Source organism: Lytechinus pictus, chromosome 8, assembly GCF_037042905.1.
Source record: "Lytechinus pictus isolate F3 Inbred chromosome 8, Lp3.0, whole genome shotgun sequence".
Lineage (NCBI taxonomy): Eukaryota > Metazoa > Echinodermata > Echinoidea > Temnopleuroida > Toxopneustidae > Lytechinus > Lytechinus pictus.
This window is the reverse complement of record NC_087252.1, coordinates 41,655,151-41,681,975: the sequence shown is the minus strand read 5'-3', so window position 1 is coordinate 41,681,975 and position 26,825 is coordinate 41,655,151. Positions and strand designations below refer to the sequence as shown.

Genomic DNA, 26,825 nt, shown 5'->3' with positions numbered 1-26,825 from the left:
CTGCTTGTTTGTGAGCTTTACATACCAAGGGCGTTCTCTTCAATATTGCCTTTCTGTTTTAGATAGAAACATGGAGGGAGGATTTTGTTCCTTGTTTAAGAATCCTGTAGGGCATATATTTCATAAAGTTTGGGTAGGATATTATTTAGAGAGTAAGATTTTGTGTGTGTTATTTAAACTTTATATTATCTATTTCAACAGCCAAGCGATTTGAATGACGCCCTTTCCGACACACAGAGACTACATGTTTTTGATCATTACAGATGGCATGAGTATAACATACATGTAAACACCGATCGCTACCTAAAGCTTGAACATTATACTAGTAAGTGGATTAATATCGGACTGGACTCAAAATACAAAAAAGAAGTTCACATAAAGTATCATAATTATACAGCCCGACCATGTGTGTTTTTTTTATGAAAGTACTTCATTGTGCAAATTAATAATTCTACACAGAAAATAATTATGGATTTTGACGTTGTTCTCTAATGGCATTTATTATCTTGTGTACGGATCAGCACACAAGGTCATATGTTTATATGTATACTGTTACGTGGGAGTGACTTTCTTCAATTACCTACCGCTGCTTGACACCAAATAAGGACTACGTAAAACTGATGAATACGGTTATTAAAAGATTTAATCAAATCTCGCTGATGTGGTTTACGGTACACCATGTGGAATGTTATAGAAACAGTGGATATAAGAAGAGAAGGAATGGATAGGCGAGAAAGTGGAGATTTGAGAGTAGAGTATTCTTTCTTGAAAGTAGTCCTGAAAAGGACTGTAAACCAGGAAAGATTGATGAGTTGAGAACAGCTTGAGTAGTAGAGCTGATGAGGAGATGCTGGCTTGAGTCGGCGAGTAGAGATGATGAGTAGTAGAGAGACTCGACGTTTCGGACAGGTTGACTGTCCGTCTTCAGGAAGACGGACAGTTTTAATAAAAGACACTTACTGTGTATCTGTACATCTACACTCAATAATGCTAAAGCACTATTGGCTATTTATAACACCTGTACAAAATATGACATAAACCTGGGACACTTGTACTCTAGGGGGGGGGGGGGTATCAAACGTTTCCAACGCTTGTTTTTGAAATATTCAAAACATATGTACATGCTTGTCTATAAGCCTACCCTAACCTGGATCAAATAAATATGTTTAACACATGTTTAAACTTTAACTGAAACATATCTATAATTGAATTTCTTTCCTGACATATACATTAGCTTTATTATGAAAATCCTCCCATGGGTTGCGATTTGCAGTCAGGCCCTGTAAATTGAATCCGATGGAAAATGAAATAGCATTCCACTATTAGTGGAACATTCGAAAGTGACTTTGTATTTTGATCATGCGGATCGAAAATATAGTACAAACAACATATAGTAAGAGGCACTTTCAGAAGAAATGAAATTTGGATCGTTTGTTGAATTATGTAACCCTTTGCAGCTGGCTTAGCACATAAGAACATGTTACAATGCATACAAAATACATAACTTACGAACCCCTTAATGAAACATTCTGCTGCCGGAAGGAAGTGAAAGTTAATTGTTGAGCAGAGCTATTATATTCCAATGAAACATGTTTCAGTCTATTTTATAGTACCCTGTTTACCCGTCTGTGTGACAGGGACCTGGGAACGATATTTTCAGTGGGGGTGATGAAATCTCTCCTCAAAGATGGGGGGGACACCCGCACCCACACACACCCTCACACACCCTCTCACCCACACACACACACACACATGTGTGTGTAAAGTTATACATGTACAACAGCTTTTGGCAACTCTTTTTTATTTAAATATTGTAAAGAAATGGATGAAGAGAACAAAGGTAGGCGTAGCTTAACTCAAAGTTCCCCAGAGCTATCTACCCTTTGGAAAAATTGGTGATGCCGAAAAAATGTCCCTGCCGGGAACTCTGGGGAACTTTGAATTAAGCTACGCCTACCTTTGTTCTCTTCATCCATTTCTTTACAATATTTAAATAAAAAAGAGTTGCCAAAAGCTGTTGTACATGTATAACTTTACACATTTGTATTTCTTCTCCCATACGTGTACTGTATCGAAGCAATAGCTTTGATCCAGCTGAGGCATGGCGGCTTGTCATTGTTCAAAACCCACCTTCACCCGACAAAGGAAATTATAATTGGCATGGTGTCGAAAATCTGCCTATCTGACGGTCAATCGGATCGGGGTCGCCCTAGCCACTAACCCGTCTATGTGGTCTAGTGGTTAAGGCACCGGCGTTCAAAGCTGGGGGCCCGGGTTCGATTCCCGGCAGGGACATTTTTTCGGCATCACCAATTTTTCCAAAGGGTAGATAGCTCTGGGGAACTTTGAGTTAAGCTACGCCTACCTTTGTTCTCTTCATCCATTTCTTTACAATATATATATATATATATATATATATATATATATATATATATATATATATACATATATATGACAGTCACTTCTTAGCTTTCTTCTTATAAAAGAACATATATATATAATTAGATAACTCGAGCGCGAAGCGCGAGCTATTTTTTTTCGGGGGGGGGGGAATTTCATGTATTTTGTCCTGAAAATTTAACATTTTGAGCAATGTTTGTGGTTCTGAACAAGATGCGTATGTAACAAATAATAACTGCGAACATGATCAGCGCGAGCAGATATTTTTTTATATACGCTCTGGCCTGATCGAAAGGGACATGTTATAAGGACTATTTGCAGTTACCCATTAAGAACATACATTTATCAACGAAATCAAATAATGCGAGCGCGAGCTGAAAAATTTGACATTCCGACCTAAATACTGGATATTCTAAGCACTCTTTGTAATCATGAAAAGGATAGGTATATAAATATACAATTGATGCGAGCGCGAAGCGCGAGCGGAAACAAAATTGAGATTTCAGACAAAAAAACGAGACATTCAAAGCACTTTTCTAATCATGAAGAGAATATGTATATCACTATACAATTGATGCGAGCACGAAGCGCGAGCGGAAATAAAAATGAAATTTCAGACCTAAAAACAGGACATCTTAAGCACTTTTCTAATTAAGAACAGGATAGGTATATAACTATACAATTGATGCGAGCGGAAACAAAATAGAGATTTCAGACATATAAACGGGACATTCTAGTCGTGTTTTGTAAATCAAGAAAATGATGGGTAGTTGGATATATTCTGACATTAATAATGTGAGCGCGAAGCGCGAGCAGAAATTTTTTTATATTCTGATCTGAAACTCCGCACTGAATGTAATATGGTTTGAACAGATAAAGAAAAATCAGACGAACATAAGAATAAAGATTTGATCAAAATCCGACAAGGAATATCAAAGTTATTGCATTTTAAAGATTAGCATTATTACGGTGAAACAGTTTTAAGCATGTCTTAATTAATATTCAATGAGCAAATTGATGATGTCATATCCCCACTTGTTCTTTTGTATTTTATTACATATAATTAGGTTTATTCAATATTTTCCCTTCAAGAACCAAAAACAGTTTAATTGACAACTGATATAGTCCATTAAATATTCTTTGCTGCATCTTATTTCATTATAAGGGAGACATATCATTCACACTGGTATGAAAAAAATGAAACAATTTTGATTCCATGTAATAACACAAGAAACAGGATAGTGGGAATGTGACATCTTCAACCCACATGGACGAAAATCCCAGAGGGGATAGGGGGACGTGTCCCCCTACCAAAAATGATAGGGGGACACAAGAGCAAACGTCCCCCTAGTACAATTTTTGGTCTTTCATGATGGAGAAAAATACATCACTTCACAATCGAAATGTCCTTACATTTTGGGCGAAAACCTTTTTTTTTTTGGGAGGGGGGGCTTGTCAAATTTTGCTAGGGTTAAAATGACCTTACATTTAGGGTGATAACCTTTTTATTTATTTTTTGCTTGTCAAATTTTACAGGTCCTGGTCCCCCTACCTTTGGGGACAGATTTCCGCCCATCTCAACTCACATATTAAGTATTTATGACGACATGCATATCACCATTTTCATAAAATATTGCTAAACTGTAGAATTAAATAACTTAACTATTTGTTATCAGATTTTCATGAAATTTATTTATTTTGATAAAATGTATTTGATATAAATATTTTCAGCCCGGAGTACCCAAAAAACAAGCTGCGTATCTGAATAAACATGCGTGCGCGTGTTTAGAGTTAGACCTAGTATCTGGGCATTCTACATACATTTTTTTGAATTATAAAAATCAATAATGCGAGAGCGAAGCGCGAGCCGAAAATATTTGATATTCTGATCTGAAAAAGGATGAAGAATTTAAACACTATTTTAAGTACTGTGTCGGAACATTCTGAAGGAGGGGGGGGGGGGGTTCTACAAAACGTCGTTCATTTTGATTACATATCTGTCATTTATCATACCTACCACTAGCTTTCCAGGAGGTGCTGCCTATGGAAAATAATACATGCAGCACCCCCAAATTTTGGGGGTGCTTCACCCCCAGCACCCCCGCTTCCCAGGGCCATGGGGCAGGGCGAAAAAGACTGTGAATTTTGATTTCTATTGCCTGACTTGTAATTGTTTATACAAAACACGGGAGGTCGGGCGCGTGCACACTTGATTCGACATAAAACCTGGAAGTTTCAAGTCCAACCACACCCATATCCCATTAAGTCCCTCCCTGCTATCGAGTAGTGTGTAAACCATAGAGTGTTTAGGTTTATATAACTCTATGGTGTAAACTATGGTTATCACGTATCGCGCGCGACCACGTCTGTTTCGGAATGCCGGAGCTTGATTGAGTCGCGTTATAGGAGGGATGTTATTGGAATATGTGAAAGACTATGTAAATGATTTTCGATTGTCGGATGTGATAGTTATGTAAAGTACAACATATTTTAAAAAAATACAGGGGGGAACCTGATTTCGTGGGGGTGCTGCCTATGGAAAATAATACACGCAGCACCCCCGCTTCCCAGGTCCCTGCTGTGTGATGATATCAATACCAGGAACTAACGCATTAGCATATTTCTTAATTCCTATCACTTAAATAATTTCGTCCTAGCTCAAATGAGATACTCCTGATAAATCCTATTTCATGAATTTCTTTTCAGCCGAGGTCTCTGGATATGGAAATGAATATCATCAGCGTAGGCTTATATCTTGGAATATCGATGACGATGGAGCTTGGATAGTATTTGAAGACCGATCACCACTAAATCTCATAAAAATTATCTCTGCACTGGCTCCATTGTGTCAAAAAGCGGAACATATTACCATAGGCTTTGACGATTATCTGGATCGTCAAACGCATGGATCACAACCTTTCATTCCAATGAGATCTGTCATTGCCGTTCACTTTTACCCAATTTTTGCACCACCCCATGACTCATTATGGACCGTCAGTAGGTGTTTTCCAAATGCAAAGAGTCTTGTGCTGGATTGTGAATTAACATTAGTAGTTGGATTCACTTCCAAACATTTTTCCGGCATCCCGCTGTCTGCACTGAGAAGATTGGAATTACGTACAAGTATCCAACGTGACCTCGATAGTTTTGACCTCTTTGTCTTGCTTTTTTCTTCCTGTCCAAACATTGAATTCCTCACCGTCACAAGCCATAGAACTCTCAAATGGGATAAGTCAAGCACAGCCACTAAAGAATGTAAATTACCTTATCTGACTGATATCCATCTTCAATCTCATATGTTTGGAGAGCACTATGCATTTCAATTTTTAGCGGACTTACTACATGAATGTCGTGTGATGAGTCCTAGTTTGAAATTTGTCAAAGTAGAATGTGTAGAGCTAGGAGAGGTAGTAATGAAGAGTGTCGAATGGTCCCGAACATCTTCAGACTGTGAGTTGCAAATTGAAGGTGCATCAGCAGCTGTACCCATGACCGAGTTGATTGATCTTACAACTAGTGACCTTAAAGAGGTGACTGTCCTTACACTTGTCAGTTGCAAGATTGATTTTGGTCAATCTGGACGTAAGTCCCCGCAAAGCCCGGATGAACTTGGTACACTGCGGGAAATCAGGTTCTTTGTTTCAGAAAGCCCACTTTCCGAATCTGACAGGAAAAAACTGTCAGAGTTGTATCCTGACATCAAAGTGACTACTATAGGAACACCGGAGAGTCAGGGTGGTGGGATACCTTCCAATTTGGACAAGGCCTTGTTCCAACCATCCCAACCCTGTGCAATAGGTGAGTTGATGTTGACTGTTCTTCATGATAATCATTACATAAGCAATGATTGATCAAAATTTACATTAATGGAAAACAATAACATTTACGCGGCTATTTTTAATATGTAAATAAAATAGATAAAATCTTACAGTAGGTTTGCATTTACAAACACAAATTTTCCAGGGTTATTGGAAATTTACTTCTGAAGAAATAGACTTAATTGGAAAATTTCCTCATGCAATTTAGGCATACTTGTTGATATATGTCTAAACTATCTCCTGTGCATTTTTTGATATTTCTTCTTAAGTACCATGATTCAGATGATTCGTTAATATCTTCCCGTGTGTAAAGAGATGATTCTCTGTTGAAATACATGTAGATGTAATGATTTCTACTATGTAATGTGTCCTAACGAATATCATATATAAACGAAATTCGTAGTCAATATGTAACTAGTTTTAAAGAAAGGAGTGTTCCTCTAAACTAACCGTGTTTGATACACAGATGAACTTGTTGGGGAAAAGGTCGAATTTCATGAAGAAATAGGCCCGCAGAACCCCGAAGGTGGAGAAGAAATGGAATCGGAAGAAAAAGAAGTGAAGTTTGACGTCAACCAAGGAAGCCTGCCCCGTTCTGTACAATTTAATTTAGAAGGACGATAAACACCAGAAAACAAATTCCGATTGTGCTACATAAATGGATTTGTTTGGGATTAAAATATGTTTACTGGTTTGCGGGCGATTATGGGTTTTTGACGGTAGATTTCTTTGTAATACATACAGAAAAACCATGATAACGGGAGTGTAAACAACAGATAATCGTCAAACTTCTGATTATTGTACACAGTACAAAATAATGCTGTTTAATTTATTATACAACGATGTTTATTATATGAAAATCATAGTAATTGTTTTAACAGTTTTAGAAGTGTATAAATCTTTAACAACAAAGTGCAATTTTGTATATTTAATTCTCAATGAATTAAGCACGGTTGTTGAACAACTGCTGTAAGGTTAACATAGTAAACAGCTTGATATGAAATTTAAAACAGCGTTTCACCTGTGTAATTAAAGGATGTTTATGGCACTTTGTTTATAGAGTGAACTCTACAACAGTATCTTTTTTATGAATTAAATTGAAAGGTACATTGCACCAAAAGAGTAACAAATTTACAAAGATCTGTTAAGTTGTAAAAATGAGAATTATTCATGTCGTATATTACTCGTTTATCATTTACATCGGATGTTTCAGAATGTCCGCCATCGCCTAACACTCTTGATTTGTTATCATTTTGAAATAAATTGTTAGCAAAAGTTCAATAAAAATATTATTAACTTTCCAGTACCTGATAAAGGGAATGTCGAACCGATCATGAAGAAATGCTGCAAAAGAGTTGGAGCTGATGGTGGCACACTGCAGCTACAGTCCTTTGGGATTGAACTTGACATACCTCCTGGTGCAATCGACAGCAAAGAGCCACAGGAAATCTCTCTGTGTGTCCTGACCGATACTCCTAATCTTAGTGACACCAACGAAGAGATGTCACTCTGCTTTGGTGTCCAGTGTTTAGCTCCTGATGACTTAGCCCTGAGATCCCCGGTGACTTACACAATACCTCATTGCGCTGTTGCAACATGGTACTCCAGTTTACAGGCAGTCCTATACTCAGGAGAGGGGGAATACTCACCACGTAAGAATTTGAACGTGAAAGGCTTATCTCATTATTCTGTGTACATATTATGGAGGCTTAAAGGTGTCATCCAGATGTGTACTTCGTTATGTCTGTAATCCTCACAAAAAAAAACCTGTCAGATGACGAGATCTCGTCTTATCTGCATAATGTAAAAGGGACGATAAGATAACGTAATTTTAGATCTCGTCATGTCGACATCCTGTGTGAGAAATGATAAAATGCTATGATCTTAGATCTGGTAATGTGTACATCCTTGGAAAGATATAATCAAACGGCAAGATTTCGGATCTCGTCATGTTAAGATCTTTTAGAAGAGATGATCAGACCCATTGATAATGGATCGAAGATCTTGTCATCTCATCATTTCTTCTCCACAGGGTGTACACACGACGAGATCCGAGGTCGCGTCATCTGATCATTTATCTCAATTCTGCATAGACATGACGAGTTGCAAGATCAAAGTATCTGAGGATGTAGACATAAATTGATCTGAAATAATGTCATCTGGGCGGGGGGGGGGGGGTAAATGAGATTATATGATAATATGAATATTTTAGGTGACATTTTCAAGCTTCCGTATTAATCAAATGAAACAATTTCAATTTTTTGTTTGAAAAGAACAAAGCATCAGTAACGACTGTGATCATAAGAGTAAAGCGTAAACTGAATTTGTTAACTTCATTGGAAAGCTCACCATGACGACAAGTTAGTCTTCATATAATAAAAAAAATAAAGAATATTTGTAAAGGTTTGGTGAAAATTCACCAAACAATAAGATAATTTTCAAGGACAAGCCTACCCCAACAAAAAGCTGATTTGAATAAAAAGAGAAAAATACAACAGGCATAACACTGACAATTTTATTAAAACTGGATGTATAATAAGAAAATTATGACATTTTAAAGTTTCGCTTAATTTCACAAAACAGTTATATGCACATCCTGGCTGGTATGCAAATGAGGAGACTATGATGTCACCCACTCACTATTTCTTTCGTATTTTATCATATGAAATATGAAATATTCTAATTTTCTCCTCATTGTCAAGTGATACAACGATTAATTCCTTCCGGAACATGTCGAATTAGCATTGCTTATATATGGTTCAGTCAAGTTGGTCCTTATTGTCAAATCTATAAAAAAATGCAATGTTGTATAATTCAAACAATAAAAAAACAAAAGAAATAGTGAGTAATGGACATCATCGACTGACTCACCTAGTTGTGCATATCACTGTTTTGTGAAATATAAGCAAAACCTTAAAATGTTGAGTGGATATTAACTTTCTTATTTTATTATCCGATTTTGATGCAATTTTCAGCACTATGCTAGTTTGATTTTTCTCTATTTATTTAAGTCAGCATTTCCCTCGGGTGGACTTGACCTTTAAAGAGTAACAGTTGTTACGTCATGTGTCATATGCTTGCAGACCCCTATTTATCACGTAGTATAAACGGGGACGTCCCGATAGATCGCGGGTCCGATAGTCCGCGGGTCCGATAGACCGCGGGTCCGATAGACCGCGGGTCCGATAGTCCGCGGGTCCGATAGTCCGCAGTGTGTGTAAAATTATGATCAGATATATCAAATGTCATCGAGAGGTCCAAAGGTCAAATGATACGAGACCATTGGGATATATCAGGTGCGGATCCATGGGGGGGGGGCGAGGGGGAACTGCCTCACCCCCCACCCCCAGCTCAAAAAAAGAGGGGGGAAGAGAATAAAAAGAGAGAGAGGAAGATGGGAAAAGAAGAAAATAAATGAGAGAGCGGAAGGAGAGGGAGAGAAGAAAAAAGAGGAGAAAAAGGGGGAAAGGAAAGACAAAGAAAAAGGGAGAAGAAAAGGGAAAAGAAAAAACAAGAGAGGAGGGAAAAGGAAGAGAAGAAAAGAAAGGAGAAAGGAAAAGGAGGAAAAAGAAGAAGAAAAAAAGAGGAAGGAAGAGAAGAATATTCAAATAGAGAGGAAGATGGGAAGAAAGATAAGAAAGATAGAGAGAGAGAGAAAGAGGGGAAAAGAAGAGAGAAAAAGAAAGGTTAAGGGGGGAGGAAGAGAATAAAAAAGAGAAAAGTGAGAGGAAAAGAGAGAAAGAAAAGACGGGAAAAAAGAGAAGAAAAGGGGGGAAGAAAAGATGGGGAAAAAAAGAGAAGAAAGGGGGCAAGAGAGACAAGAGAAAGAGAGAGAGAGGAGGAAGGAAAAGAAGAGAGGAAGAAAAAGGGAGAGGAAGAGGTGGAAAGAAAGAAAGAAAGAAAGGGAAAGGAAGGGGAATGAGGATAAGAGAAAGAAAGAAAAAAAAAAGGAGATGGGAAACAAAAGAGGGAGATGTTGACCCGGACGCCGTCGATTTGATGTTCGAACTATAGGCGGCGCCAAAATGACGTTCGATCTATGGGGCGCCGAACTGATGTTTGACCTGGGAGGGGGGCGCCAAATTGATGTTCGAACTATGGGAGCGCCGAATTGATGTTCGATCTAGCGGGGCACCAAATTGATGTTCGAACTAGGGGAGCGCTAAATTGAATTTTGACCATAATGCGACAAATACATGTTTCAGAGGGGGGGGGGGGGAGGGCACAGTTATACTTCACATGGGGGCGCCAATTTTATGTTCAAACGAGGGCGCCAAAGTGACCTGGAACTTAGGGGGCTTCATGCAAATTCATTTTCGACCGGGGGCGCATCATTGCTCGTATTGCCTGTTTAAAGTGAAATGTATGTCCTGCCCAAAAAGCTTAAATTAATGCGGCTGAATTAAAATATCCCGTTTTTACGATAATAGACAAAAACAATGTTTTCGAGTTTTAAGTCTGTTTAGCGAGATAGATATCCTGTTCAGGGTCACAAAAAAGGATTATTATCAAATTCAGCTCACGCTACGCGCTCGCAATATTTCATCAATGAGGTATGCATCCTCTGCATCAATCCCACATGTAAGTGTTAGTGTTTTTCAAGTCAACATACATAGGCCGATCCAAGGGACAAAGATTTTGCCCCCCCCCCATGGTGGCGCAAAAAAGGGGTAAGAAACAGAAAAAGAAGAGAAAAAAGACAAGCAATTAGAATAGGAATTATACCTTAGTCCTTCTGAAGTCAGTATATAAAAAAATTGAGCTCGCGCTTCGCGCTGGCATCAATAAATTGATTAGTTATATACGCATCCCGACCTCACAGTTTTCTTTATGCGAACGAGAAGCACAAGCTGAAAATATTTGATATTCTAACCTGACAACTGAAAATGTATTTTTCATTTCATCATTATTATAAAAGTTTTCAGCTAGCGCTTAATTCGCGCTCGCATTCATTTCTTAATAGATATACATCGTGTTCTTCTTAACAACTAGTAACATAGGCGGATCCAGGGGGCCCGAGGGCCCCTCCCCCTTTTGACGGAGCAAATAAATTGGGAAAAACGGGGAAAGAAAGAACAAAAGAAGGGGAAAGATAGGGAAAAAAAGAAGACGAAACATAATAGGAGGAAAACGAGTGAATAAAATAAGGTCAGGAGAAGACTTGGAAAATAATTTTTGAAAATATTTAATGTCACTATATTAAAATTTCGCTCGCGCATCACGCTCGCATTGCCTGTTCGATGAGATACATATCTCGGTCAATATAGGCTGATATATAGTTCAAAATATCAAGTTTTTAAGTCAATATACGAAACATAATTCAGCTCGGACATCGATCTTTCATTCTTTTTTTTATTTACCAATTTATTTTTTTAAGTGCTCTGGAAAATGTCCGTTTTAAGGTGTGAATCAACATTTGCAACATTTTGTGCGCTCGCATTATTTGCTAAGTAGGCCTACCTATTGTCTTTTTGTATTTCATATAAGATTATCTAAATATTCTTTTTCAGGTGTCTCGATTCTAAAAAAAAAAATGAAGGCCTATATGCTTACGCTGTGCTCTCGCATTTTGGTGAGTTATGTACACCTATATATTAATTATATAACAAACTACTTAAATTCCCCCATTTAAAATTTTCGGATCGCGATTTGCGCTCGCGTTATTTGCTACAAAATATATCAACCAATGAATCCTATTCATGATTACAAATATACTTAAAATTTCCAGTTTTCAGGCATCATACACTGTCAACCAATTTCACACACTCATTAGGCTTATTAGATTAATGAATACGACATACAAAATTTTATGAATTCATAATAACTAAATTGTCCCTTTTTCATAAATAAATATCGACACGTTTTAGGAAAAGAAAATGAAGATATTCATCATTCTTATATGATGACAAAATATCCTCAGGCCTAAAATGTCTCGATCCTAGGTTAAAATAATAATAAAATATCAGCTCACGCTTCCCGCTCGCATCATTTATTTAGTGCTTTCCACATCGACGTCACAATTTCCCTATATACACAGTGCTGTAAATAGTGCTTAAATTGACTCATTTCATATCGGAATTTCAAATATTATTTTCAACTCGCGCTATGCGCTCGCATTATTGATTTTCATGATGAAAAATGAAATGTATTCAGAATGCAGATTATGTCAAACTCTGAAACACGCGCACGCATGTTTTTTGAGATACGCAGCTTGATCTTACTCAAAACGTACTAAAAAACGTACCAAAAAAAAAATTAACAAATGAAATAAAAAAGAATCACGACCAAGAAAAAAAAGAGAGAGAAAAGGAAAAGGATTAGCTAAATATGAAATATGATATTATTTTCCAAATATTATGTCAAAATCTATCACAACCTTGTATTTTTGTAATAAAAATGTCAGCATATTTTGTAATAAAAATGTCAGCATATATTACGCCACTGGAACAACCCCTTCAAAGAAACCAAAAAAAAAAATCAACATTGAGCGGCCGATCGGGGAAAATATGGGTGAAAAAATTCGCCCCCCCCCTCCTTATTTGCGGAAGCTGGGTCCGCCCCCGGAATTAGGCTTTCAGGATAAAATACATGAAAAAAAAAAAAAATCAGATCGCGCTTCGCGTTCTCATTATTTATTTAGGCCTTGTGAAATACCTCAATGTGTTTTTAAAAATAAAATTTCAGATAATCTTTACCCCCCCCCCATTTCATTTATTTTTTTTACCTTGGTGCCCTCTACAAAAGTTCAACGAGAACCCCCCCCCCACCCCCGTGCATCCATGCTGAATAAATACGCCACTAATGAGGAGAATGAGTCGATTGCTTCGAGATTGCATTATTCCCAAGAAGTTATCATTAATATTATTGAAGGCTATTCTAAAACAACTAGTAAAGAAACAACAGCTCCCGTTCACACAATATTCTAGTAGGGCCTACTCTGGAGAGAAGTTAAACCAAATTGAAACCCCGAAAATCGCTCGCGCTTCGCGCTCCCATTGATATTTCATTATATATTCATGGATTTTTTTTCAAGAACACATTAAAAGAGTGGTCTTTAATTGCCTTTTTTTTAATGTGATTATAAGATAATTCAAAATCCATTTCAGGCACTTAAGTTAGCCTGGCTAAGAGGGAGTGGGCGCCATTTTTCGAAAAGTACACATGGGCGCCAAGAATCAGGTCAAATTTGGGCCCCCCTTCTCACGAAATCCTGGATCCGCGCCTGGGTTCTATAACAATAACCCAATTAGGGCAATCGTTCCCTGACAACTACTTCAAGGAAAATATGATCCCCATATTTTTACCGCCGGGGACTGTTACCCCCGGAAATTTACCCTCCAGACAATTACCCCAGATAATTACCCTTAGTACGGAGCCTTTAAAATGCCATCGACGTGACGACATGGCGTGATACTTTATCTTGCCATGTATAATTAATAAGCTTATCATTTCGACATGGCGATATATTCTATCTTGTCAAGTCGACATGGCGAGATATGAAGTGTACAAGTCCCGGCGAGAATCCCGATATATCGCCATGTAGACATATAACTTGTTACAAGTCGACTTGGCAAGATAAAATATCTCACCATGTTGACGTATATAACTTTTTTATAATATGTGGACTTGGCAGGATAACGTACTTCGCCATGCGGACATAATAGGCTTATTTAGTCGACATGGCAAGATAAAGTATCTCGCCATGTCGTCAAGTCAATGGCATTTGAAAGGCTCCGTACTAGGGGTAATTGGCGTCTAGAGGGTAAATTTCCGGGGGGGGGGGGGCCGGTCCCCGACGATAAAAATATGGGGATTATATTTTCCTTGAAGTAGTTGTCAGGGGGCGATTGTCCTTTGGGTCATCGTTATAGAACCCCATGGACTCGTATCATTGACCTTTTGGTGACATTGGATCTCACTATATCCTTATCATAACTTTACACACACCGCGGACTATCGGACCCGCGGACTATCGGACCCGCGGTCTATCGGACCCGCGGTCTATCGGACCCGCGGACTATCGGACCCGCGGTCTATCGGACCCGCGGTCTATCGGGCTGTAACCGTATAAACACCATAAATCGTTTTAAATGACTAAATTTCATAATTCCCTTTTTTATTTGATGTAAGATGGATACACATATTGGTCTTGTAGAAAGGGTATAACATAATGGCCCGAATTCACAAAGGTCGACTAAAGTTATACCGGGGTTAAATTTAGTCGGGGGTTAACTAATACCGGGGTATAAAGTTAGTCCACCGCGCTATTCACAAACGGTGGACTAACTAATCCATGGACTAACTTTAGCACCCGGTGCTAAATTTAACCCACGGCTGAGTTATACCCCGGTCATAACTTTAGTCCATGGATTAAATCATGGACTGAAGCTAGCATACTATTATAACACTGCACTGAGCATGCTCAGTGTAATAAAGCAGTACTGAGCATGCTCAGTGCCGTATTTGAGAGTTTCGTCTGCTAGGGCCATATGAAATGTCGCCATTGCATCACATGAGTTAGGAAGCAGAACTCAACCCCAAAATCATGTATCAGCAGCATGAACTTGAATTTCTTAGCAATGAGGTGTTGACAACGAACATTGTCATTACTTATTTGTTAATATTTACCAACTTAGGTTCGGACTAACGTTAGCGCTGCCTGCGTGCGAGCTAGCTCGACTGCGCCTGCAGCATCGTACCGTATCGAGAAGTTCAAACTCCGTCAATGTGTACGGTACCGTGCGGTAGGTGCACTGCAACGTGAAGAAGTTTTAACCTTTTTTAGACAGCTGCAGCAGCCGGCTTTTTCGAGGGGGTTTTACACATTTTTTTTCAATTTCTTATTTCTCAATTGGTTAGTGGAGGCAACGGAGTCCAGCGGAACAATGACAGAGACCAAAGTTGTTTTTTTTTTCCTTTTTGGTCTAATATGAAGTCCAGATCGATCGCCATCGTATTACAGTGCAGTTAGACGTGGATCTAGGCCTATAATAGCGTGCCGTAACTGCGTTTTAGGCCTGAGGAAGTTACTTAGATCTACGGAAAAATAAATCTAACGTTACACGCCAATTACATCTAGATCAAGTGCACATTTGTTTGAATTAAATCATAACCAATCTGATTGTATAATCCTACCTACCTTATCGAAGTCCGGTGGAACTTTGCCCGGAGCTAGCTTTGATAGAAAATGGAAATATCAGTGGAATTGAATCTTTGTTTGGGTTATGTACTTGGTCTTGGTAAATGGTGGGGCCAGCGTCGCGTGGGGCGAAGCGACATGACCTTGATCTGATCTCGCGTCCACAAGCGTGCCTCTTTTCCTTTCCCTCAGAATTGACTTTCCCATTCGAAGTAATATTTTAATTCATTTATTTATTCTTGTCTTTTTATATGGTGTATCTCGGTAAATTGATTTTAAAAAAAAATTAAGCGAGCAAAATTTTTTTAAAATTGACATTAAAATCCTAGTTTGTGTTAGATTTTCACATCTTTTTTTTTTTTTTTTTTTTTTTTTTTGGGGGGGGGGGCAAGAGCCCCAAGCCCCCCCCCCCCCTCTCCCTATTATATACGTCAGTTCTACCGACATCTCTAAAAGGAGCTGAGATATTCATTAGTAGCTCCTCCACACTCACTGGTCACTCTTGCAATCGCATTATTCCCAACCTTAACCTACTCCAGTTTGCTTTGGAGGGGGGGGGGGGGTCAAGCTATTCACCATGCTTGCAGTATTTTTTTCCTTAAAGGAAACACAATTTCCTTATCAGAAAAATAAAGACTTATCAATCCTGGATAAGTGTAAAGGGTATTCCACCCAATCATAATAATATATTTGAAATTGGGGAAATATCAGTGGGCTAAATATGGCATATCAGGTAAAATAAAAACTTGCGAGCAAGGAAAAATATTCAAAATTTTAATATCAAATATCCAATTTTGTGATAGATTTGACATAATATTCAGAAAATAATGTGTTTCACCTTTCTTTCTTTTCTTGGTAATATTTTTTTTTTTTTTTTTTTTTTTTGGGGGGGGGGACTTTTTTCCATGGTCAGTGGTCCATGGTCCGCCCTCTATACTTTCAAACTGAAGGGACTAAATTTCCTAAAATAAAGATTTATGCTATAAATATAACACCACAGGCAATTCTCTCAGTGACACATGTAGCTACCTTTACTCCTTTCATTTCTCATTTGCTTCAATCACATGTACATTATTGTGCATCTTAACGTGCAAAATACTTTTCTCTCAATTAAGTTCTATTATAAATAATTTTGCATTATGCCTTACAACAAGTTTCTTGAAGTATATCCTCCTGCACAAGCAAGCAATCACTTGACTTTCTTCATACACATCCTTAACCAACATACCATTACCACCACCCCTGTCTTACACATAACCTTAATCTCTCCTTAGCACAATTTTTATCTGAAAGTAAATAAAATAAGACTTTCTTATATAAATTTATTTTTTGCCTCCTGCAAGAACGATGAACCATGCAACATATGGACAGAATTGATAAAAGAATTTCATTTTTGTTTTCTCCTGACACAATTACTTGAAAACAATATAAAAGGACAAGTCCACCCCCACAAAGTTGATTTGAATAAAAAGAGAAAAACACAACGAGCGTACCACTGAAAATTTCATCAAAATCTGATGTAAAGATATTAAGTTATGACATTTTTAAAGTTTTGCTTGACTACAAACTTATATGTACATCCCAGTCGGCATGCAAACTATTTCTTTTTATTCTACGAGATGAAATATTCAAATTTTCTCTTCATTGTCAAGTGAAACCAAGATTAGTCCCCCCCCCCTGAACATGTGGACATCATTGACTGTCTCATTTGCATGTCACTGATCTGTGCATATAACTGTGTTGTGAAAAATAAGCCAAACTTGAAAATTTCATAACGTTCCTATTTTACAACCGACGCGGATTTTGATGAAATTCTCAGCATTATGCTCGGTTGATTTTTTTTCTATTAATTCAAATCGAATTTTTTTCTGGGGAGGACTTGACCTTTAAAATCAAAACTTATATGTACATGTGTAGTAGACAGAGCAGTTTATTTAGTGCATTACTTTTTAAGGTAGATTGAAATTCTTTACATGATACAAATTATATGTTTACGTTTTCAGAAACTCTGAATGAAAATAGATAAACAACGGATTAAATAAAGTTTAATGAAGATTTTAAACTCTACAGCTAAAGCATGGATATCACAAGTAATTTGTCAAATATCTTTCTGAAAGAAATTAAAAGATGATTCTATAAAATAGTAATATCAAACAAATGATAATAGCTTGCAATGTATTTATAGTGCTTACTACAGAAATGTATCTTAGGGCCTATGAAAATAGGTGAAAAAAAGGATATTCAGCAAAAATGATATCTTATAATTTAAATTTGATAAATTAAGAAGATGCAAATGCTAAGGAAAAAATGAATATTTAATTAACAAAGATGTTTTGAAATTGAAATCATGAGACTTAAAACATTGATTGTTGATTAAAACAAAATTGGTATAAAATAGACTTGAATCATAAGAAAGACCAAGTCCATCTCATGCCAAACTTAATTAAGCATGAAAAAAATGTTGCTTATACCTCTCATGTCCCTGCTTATACATTAGCCCATCATATGTGTCATTTATATCGTGGAATTCACGTCCCAAACCTTTTATCAAACAAGAAAAATGTTGTGAACTTGGGTTTTTAAAAAGCAAGATGGTCATTTGATCACTAATGATAAATCGGAATGCATGAATACATCCTATCAACCAAGCACTAGCGTACCTACGGGGGGGGGGGCACTCTGCCCCCCCCCCTGACGAGCCACAACCCATGCAAAGGACGTATACCTGCCCCCCTGACGAGCTTGAACAACTTTTCTTTTTGCTTGTCAATTTTATTTCTGGTACGAAATCCTTTATTTGTGATTGAAGACCTTTTTTTTTTTACTTGTAAAATTTTTCGGCCAAACGGTTTTGCCCTCCCTGTGGAAAATCCTAGGTACGCCACTACAACCAAGCTACCATTTTTTATCACAAGTGTCCACTTTCATGCACAGATAATCCAATGGAATGCTTATACCCGTAGCACACCGTCCTTTTCTATTGACAACAGAATGCAGGCAGGAATTCATCAAAGAGGGGAGCAACGGATACCTGCAATAAGGATCAAAACAAAATGAATATTAGAAAATTTGCTCTTCGGTATTCTTTCTGCAAATATATCTTCATTGATCAAGCAATTAATACCTCCTTTACCTGAATAAGCAAAATGCATTTTTTTTTCCTATTTTTCATTTCTCCTGCAATAGGAAAGTTAGCAGATCACATCCACACATTTTCCACACATTAATGTACAAGGGTTCCATGATATTTGCTCTGGCGACAATTACTCAATGGAAAATCTGCATGCTAAGCAAAACATAAAACTTAATTTTCATGACTAGATACTTCCAATCCTTGATCCTTACATTATTCTGAACTCGCAATAACTATCTTAAATATATAATCAGCAGTCAACCCCATTTTTACATTCCTGGAGGAAAAAAAATAATGATTATGATTTCAGATCACTAGAGAACAAGTGGGGATATGAATATTGCATATGAGATACACAGAACTGTTTCCCCCAAGTTATGTAAAACTTTAAAACTGAATCAATTCATAATTCTCCATCCAATATTGATGGTTTTTGCTAGTCGAATTGTTCTTTATCAAAATCTCATCATTTTTGGCCTGGAAAATCACTTTCATAGAACATAATTTGACCCCCCCCCCATTACCCTCTGCTTTATAATTCGCACATGAAAACTCACCAATGACATAAAACAAAGTCCTGTCAAAACCTGTAACATGACAGGCAATGTGTGGTTCTCTCTGTTGGTACCCCACTCTGAGAGGTTCATCCTCGTAGTATTCAAATGGATTCTTCCTGTCTCTTAATCCATGCTGTGGTCTTTCTATGTGTTGCTGAATCTGCATGGAAGTTAAAAGATTGTGTTTAAGAGTCACCATGAATGGGCAATTTACTCTTTGAATTTCATTTAATTCAAAAGTGTTTAAAATGAGGAACAGAATGTGAAAGATTATACAGAAATCCTTAAAAAAAGATAGGATAAAAATTCTAATTGACATGAGTAGCTTTTCTATTTACCTACTTGTAAAAGTGAAGAAAAAAAACCTGCCAATTGTTGCTGATCATCATCATTGATCAAACCACGCACGTCATCATGGACCTATCCACGGAGGATTATCTATTGTTACTGGGGGTGCTGTGACAATGCTCAGCACCCCCAGTAACAATAGACTAATCCTCCGTGGATAGGTCCCTGCACGTCATAGAGATGCTTCTATGAAAACTGATTTACTGAATCACTTTCAATTGGCTTTAATAATGAAGGCAAGGCACTAATTTTATGGAACTTTGTTTACACAAATAGAGGTTATTGCTTGCGAGTGACTTTCGAATAAAACATATTTTCATGAATCTTCATCAAAGTCTCATTAAACCTTTTTTTTCTACCCCCCCCCCCCCCGGCATTCATCAGACTGACAATGCTTTCTTTCTCTCTTTTAAATAAATATTCAACAAAATGTCAGGATTAATTGGAGATCAACAAGCCTAGTGACCAGTAGACAAATATATATGTTAATAACACACAAGCAAGGTCCCCCCCTCTTCTTTTTTGTCAATTACTATGACAAGAATGAAAAAGTAACATACATGTCACATGATACATTTACAATTACATGATGAATTCAAATCCCAGAAATAATATTTTATTAAAAAAGGCCATTTTAATGACATTTAATTTTTTTTAAATATGAATTGATAAGGCATACCTCACTCTCTTGCAAGACGGCACAGCAGTTCAAAATATTGAGCCATGTTTGCTTTGTCTTGATTGAGCACAATCTGCCGAGTATGTATGGTCTGTTGCTGATATGGAAGAAAAAAAATAAGGAAAAAAATATTTATTCATCAATCATACTGCAATGTCAAGGTATATCAAAGAAAAAAATAATAAAGCAGCTACAAATGTAGATTGATAAAATCCGCTGTTTCAGAGGAGTTGTTCAACATTTTCTGATTTTTTTTTTGGTGGGACGGGATGCTGCGGAGCCACATGAAATCTCAGGGGAGCATATCCCTGACAGAAATAAACCTATTTATCGGTCTACTACAAATGTAGAGGACTGAAGATCAAATGCACTTGTCTGTGGTCTCATGTGAATATAACATTGGGACTCCTTGTGAAAAAAAAATACTTGAAACAAAGAGGGTGGGGTAGAGTTTATAATAACCCCCAAAAGAGAGAATTTTCAAAGTTAGACCTCAGTTAGATCTACTCAAATAATTAATTAGGCCTAGGATTTCCATTATTTTTTAATGTTTTGACGACACCGTAAATCTATAAGTGATCGCAAATGCAATGCCGAAGGTCAGTAAAACTTAGTTTTAGTAAAAGTAAAATCAGCTCATTTATAGCTGTTGGAGTAAACAGCGGTGAGTGGAACCCAATCTTTATTAAATATTTTTTCAAAAAATAATTTAATCAGGGCTTAGCCTTAAGTTAGAGTTGACCCTGGCCTTATTAAAATATTTTTTTTACTCCAACGATGTTGTAGGACTAACTCTAACATGGCTACCAGGTAAGCTTCATAGCTTGACCATCTATCCAAGCCAAGACAAAGCCAGCCCAGAGTAGAATGTCTAAGTTAGACCGGCTCTGTATTGTAGTGTTAAAAAAAACTTATTTGTATTGCTGCTCTCCTGGACTTGCCTTGGCCTTGCTTCAGTCTCAGACAAAATTAGATGCACAGTAGCTGTGTTGGCAGGGCCAGGAGGAGTGGCAGGGGTATCGTAGACAACAAAAATTCCATGAAAATCACACGAAATCGAAAATCACTGCCTGACATAACTAGCAAATAGTATCGACCTTTCAATCACGCCTACCTGGCCTGTGTAGTGTACGCTAATTGCGTCTCGCACTGCAATGCTCATAGATATGAACGCACACAAAAGTACATGGCTGGGACTGAGCAGCTTAGAGACGCGACGATAACGATGATTCAGATACCATTTCAAGTTTTCGAGTATACCTTTTGGAAAGTTAAAGCTATCAATAATAGTTACAGATGAAACTAAAGGCTCCGTCATGATTTAAGCTCCAAAAATTATGTAATTTACTTACAATCTCGGTCGAAGTCGTGGAATATGAAGCTTTAGATAAGCCGATCACACCGAATCTCGTCTCTGCCCAAAACACTTTTTTCTTGCAGCAAACTTTTCCGCAATCGAAATGCTGCTCTCTGATTGGTTAAAACAGTGGACTAACTTTAACCCACCGATTTAGTCCACCCCAAAGAGCTGACTAAGTCGTGACGTCAAATGACGCGTTTTATACCCCGGTATAACTTTAGTCCACCTTTGTGAATCGCAAAAGTTAGCCCCTAGGTGCTAACTTTAGTCCATGGATTAAAATGACGTCAAATGACGCGTTTTATACCCCGGGTATAACTTTAGTCGACCTTTGTGAATTCGGGCCAATGTGTATGATTATATAACCCAGCCCATATAAAATAATACAAACAAATGTATTTTTAGAAACTTGCATTTTGGGGAATGTATACACAACAACCATGACAACAAGTAATTCCCCTTTAAACGAACCTCCAATTTTAAGAATATTTTTACATGGGCGTGCAGGTAATTTTATGACCTACCTGAGTGAATGTTAAGGATAACTTTTATGTCATGATACAGTTAGCACCGACAGAAGGTAAAAGTGTCAGTTTTTTAAAATCACAAGCCATTTTATCAGAGTGAATTCCACCTTACCATCATGAAAAATGCTTAGAAGGCATGCAAAAGGTACTTTCTATAGACGATACAACTTTTTTGCTAAATTTCTTGGTTGAATAAGCAGAGACCAAAATTTGCTATAATAGATGAATTGCACATTTCTATCGATACAAAATTATGGAATAAAATGACATCTATTTTTGGCATGAGTACCTTGAAAAATATTCATAATTTCACGGTTCAATGCGCATTTTAATGAAAACGAAATAGCGATTTTCAAATATCATAGGCAAGTATTGTTTCATTTTAGGAGCTGAAATTGTCTTATCAACTTTTTAATTGTTCATGACCAATTAACATGCTTCGATGATTCAAAGGCGTTTAATCAAAGATTCGCGCTTAAATAAACATGTGGAATGTGAATAGCTCTTTTTTAATGCCTTGGCCCCATTCTGTGCCTTATCGAATGATTTGTGTGGGTGTGTGTGTGTGCGCGCGCGCGCGCTCCTCATGAACAGTGTCACTGTAAAGCCATGTGCGAAGTTTCATGAAAAAAAAAAAAACTGTTGGCAGAAGTAACCAATATCGTCCATGAAACAAACCCTTACTTCACTTTTGTTAAAATTTTGATTTACTCTTTCATAGACATTGTGTACATCGGGGGTGCATAAGTTTAGAATAAGTGACCCCTTATTCAATATGGTGGAACTCTTTTTTCAAAACTGTCTTTGGCAATGTCATTTGGCAGTAATGTTTATCAACCTATGGGCAGAATTATGTGCAAACGTAAAATTGGTATGCTTAGTTATGGGTTAGTGAGCATGCATCAAGGGGGGGGGGGTGGCATTTCTTATGGCACAGTCTCACTTTGAGGGGTTATAAAGGAATAATGGGAACGAATTTAGTTTCAAACATGACCTAATTGCTGTTTTTTTCTTTATCATCCATCATTTTATCCAACAACCAACAACCTTCGCCCAAATTTGTAGTTACACAACTTGAAAAAAGACTCTCGTGCCTTTCAAAAATAGTCACTTTTAATTCAATCTTTGATTGATCATGCATGACTCAACCCATAAATCTTTTTTTCCCAAGAGCTACCTAATGAATGTCAAAAACCAGCTAAAATATAATATCTCCAAATTATTCCGTTCGAAAGTTACAGCATTTTGATATAGGGGGACTTTGTCTTTGTTTAGTATCTATCACACAACTTTAGGTGGAGGAGCTCCTTGTTTGTTACATCACAACATAAAAACTTCAACATTACACATTGTTATTTATGTTGCTCTTTGAAGGATTTTCATCAAACCCTCACCAACATTTTTGTCTTATTGTTATCAAAACGAATTCACTATCCCTTTAAATGATATCTTTTCGTTGATTCTCTTTCGCAAATATCATGCCCTTCCATCAAAGATTCCATAACCATTTTATCCTTTTTCAATATGTATTTGCAGATGCAGTTATCAAAGAACGGAAAGTACTGTCACGGACTGGAATCCCATGTTGCAAAATCAGGAAGGACGTGCTCGAACTCAGGATGGATCATTTTTCGTGGGCGAAGATTAAGATCATGTTCAAGCACTTCTTCTTTCGCGGAAAAAGGATGTGCTTCGTGCCGTTTAAAGAGAAGAACTTGACCTTGACAAAGACACCTCTTATCTTACATGCCAACTTTTATGATGATGTGCAAGGGAACAAGGAGGTAGGCTTTATGGTTTCCATGTTTCAATGAAAATACTCTTTTGATGATCTATCCGGGCACGGTGGCTCAGTGGTTGAGTGTCCGCCTCGTAAACGCAGGTCGTGGGTTCGACCCTCGACCGAGTCATACCAAAGACATAAAAAATGATATCTTCTAACTTCTTGCTCATCGCTCAACATATTATGTTATGCATATGGCCCGCCAATAGAGCAGTTTCCTAACTGAAGTGACTTCCCAGGATAAATGAAATGCAATGAATGAAGCACTACATCTTTTTAAACGGTCATGAAGTGTGATTTTCGCTTCCACTACGCACAACGTATTAAACAAAGAGTAAGGGTATTGGAAACGCCCGTCACATGTTATTGAACAGCTAAGAAGTTATTGTCGAGAATTGGTGAACAAGAACAGCAGTTTCGTCGTCCAGCTTCCGCGCTGACAAACGATTTCGAATGTATCGTTTGTCCAGAGTTCAGGACTAAACTGCTATTTTGATTCACCAATTTTCGACAAAAACTTCTTGGTTGTATATTGTCATGAATGATATTTGACAAAATATTTCGTATGTTATTGAATCCGTTGTGCGTTTTGGAAGCAGGTACTGTCTAATATTGGATAACGAAGAGGGAAATCTTTGCATATTATATTATTTGATCTTTGTGTAGCAGTATGATTTTATATTTTGGTGACAGACGGTTAAGAGCGATCAAGAGGAACTAGGATACAAACCGGCTTACGATAACGAAGAGGGAAATCTTTGCATATTATATTATTTGATCTTTGTGTAGCAGTATGATTTTATATTTTGGTGACAGACGGTTAAGAGCGATCAAGAGGAACTAGGATACAAACCGGCTTATGATGAACAACATGTGCTTATTAAGAAGGCAGAAGTTGATCTTAAGGTGACATATTGTGTGGACGGCAACGAAGAACGAAGTGCGGTAAGGCCTATTTTACCCTTTTTACACAGGATTTTCTTAGCCCCGGACTATCGCTAACCCCGTACTATCCTTAACCCCGTACTATTTTTTTTTCCTTTTCACCGTACATGCCAAATTGTTATTGCTAACCCCGGATAAGGAATGCTTGCTTTTCACACACGAAACTCGCTAACCCCGGACTAGTGGTAGCTCATTCACTCGTACCCTTTTTACACACGCTAAAATGTCCTTAACCCCGTACCACTAGCGTACCTACGGGGGGGGGGGGGGGGGCAGGGAGGGGCGGGCACTCTGCCCCCCCTGACGAGCCACAACCCATACAAAAGACATATACCTGCCCCCCCTGACGAGCTTAAAAGACCTTTTTTGCCCCCCTGACGAGCTTGAAGACCTTTATTGCCCCCCCCTGACGAGCTTGAAGACCTTTCAATTTTTTTTCTGGTACGAAAACCTTTATTTTTTAATTGAAGACCTTTTTTTTTTTTTTTTGCTTGTCAATTTTTTTGGCGGCCGATTTGCCCCCCCCCCCCACCCCTGTGGAAAATCCTAGGTACGCCACTGCCCCGTACTATAGGTGGGGCTAAATTGCCATTTATTGCTAAATTGCCATTTAGCCCCACCTATAGTACGGGGTTAAGCTTAGCCCACTTTCGTTTTACACTAGCGATCTTAACCCCGTACTATCGCTCTTAGCACCGCAATTGCTGGGATAACCCTGCTTTTTTGCAGGGCCAAATAATCCCGTACTAAAGGTGGGGTTAGCCCACTTTGCAAAAATGCTGTGTAAAAAGAAAGTGGGCTAAGCTTAACCCCGTACTATAGTACCCTTTTTACACAGGATTTTCTTAACCCCGGACTATCGCTAACCCCGTACTATCCTTAACCCCGTACTATTTTTTTTCCTTTTTACACATGCCAAATTGTTATTGCTAACCCCGGATAAGGAATGCTTGCTTTTCACACACGAAACTCGCTAACCCCGGACTAGTGGTTTTTGTCGATCATTCGTAGTACAAGTACTTCACTCGTACCATTTAAGGACGTTCCACAGTTATATTTGTGCGCATTATGATCTGCGCATAGTTTACACTCTGCGCGCTGACGTCACAATGGATGAACAGGTGATTAATTAGCTGCGGGTATGAGCTGATTTTTCTCATCTTCTGCACTTTAACTGCACTGATCCGATGCGTTATTTCATGAAGCTAAAAAATTAAATTATTCCATGGACCATTAAAAAAATATTCTCTACAATTTCAAAATACTTTACTCTGCAGTGCTGCCAAGAATCACGAATATTAGCCCGATTTTGAATAAATGGTAGAGTGGTTTTGATTTATTCTTCACATAGATACTAAGCATTCGGCGCATTTTTGGTGTTTTAAAAAGCACATTTGCTCTAATAAAAATGCTGATAGTTTAAAAATAAGCACATGAACCCCTATTTTTTAATGTTTGTACCTCTTAGGTATACCTTCCTCTACAACTCTGCAAAATTTGGTGAAAATGACATGGATTTTGAATAAAGTGCAGCATTTATTGTACTTTAGTAGTTTGTTACTGAAATTTTACATTTTTTACATTGGGATTTTGTTATCTTTTACGCCTTTTTTAAGAACTGACAGTGCTGTTAAACTTAAAATTGCAAACAAATAGCACTATTAATAGATTTTCCATTCTAACGATACAATTATTAACTCTCTTGCGAAATTTGATGACTTTTTCATGTATTCTGAATGAGTAATGGAGGTTTAAACTCATTGTAGTAATCTTGGGCGGTCTAAAAATGCCAAATTCTTTTGAATGCGCAATTCTTAAGAACATCAATTTGGGTGAACTTTGAAGCTCTATAGCAAAAAATCAAGCACATGGACCTATGTTAATTTGTGCATATTTCAAATATTAAGGTTCTAAAGTATCTATGTGCAAAGTTTGGTGAAAATGACATGGATTTCACTTTAACTGTGGAACGTCCTTAACACACGCTACAATGTCCTTAACCCCGTACTATAGGTGGGGCCAAATTGCCATTTAGCCCCACCTATAGTACGGGGTTAAGCTTAGCCCACTTTCGTTTTACACTAGCAATCTTAACCCCGTACTATCGCTCTTAGCACCGCAATTGCTGGGATAACC

The 26,825-nt window shown here is 37.7% G+C and overlaps 1 long non-coding RNA gene across 1 annotated transcript; it reads right to left on the bottom strand.

Moving 5' to 3' along the window:
- Positions 1–16,659: 16,659 nt before the first annotated feature.
- On the bottom strand, positions 16,660–21,772 carry LOC135155205 (uncharacterized). The gene is made up of 4 exons (XR_010294526.1): positions 21,427–21,772; positions 20,075–20,171; positions 19,048–19,207; positions 16,660–18,388 (listed from the first exon to the last, which is right to left on the bottom strand). It is a non-coding gene; the product is annotated as an uncharacterized LOC135155205 (long non-coding RNA).
- Between the last annotated feature and the right edge of the window lie 5,053 nt (positions 21,773–26,825).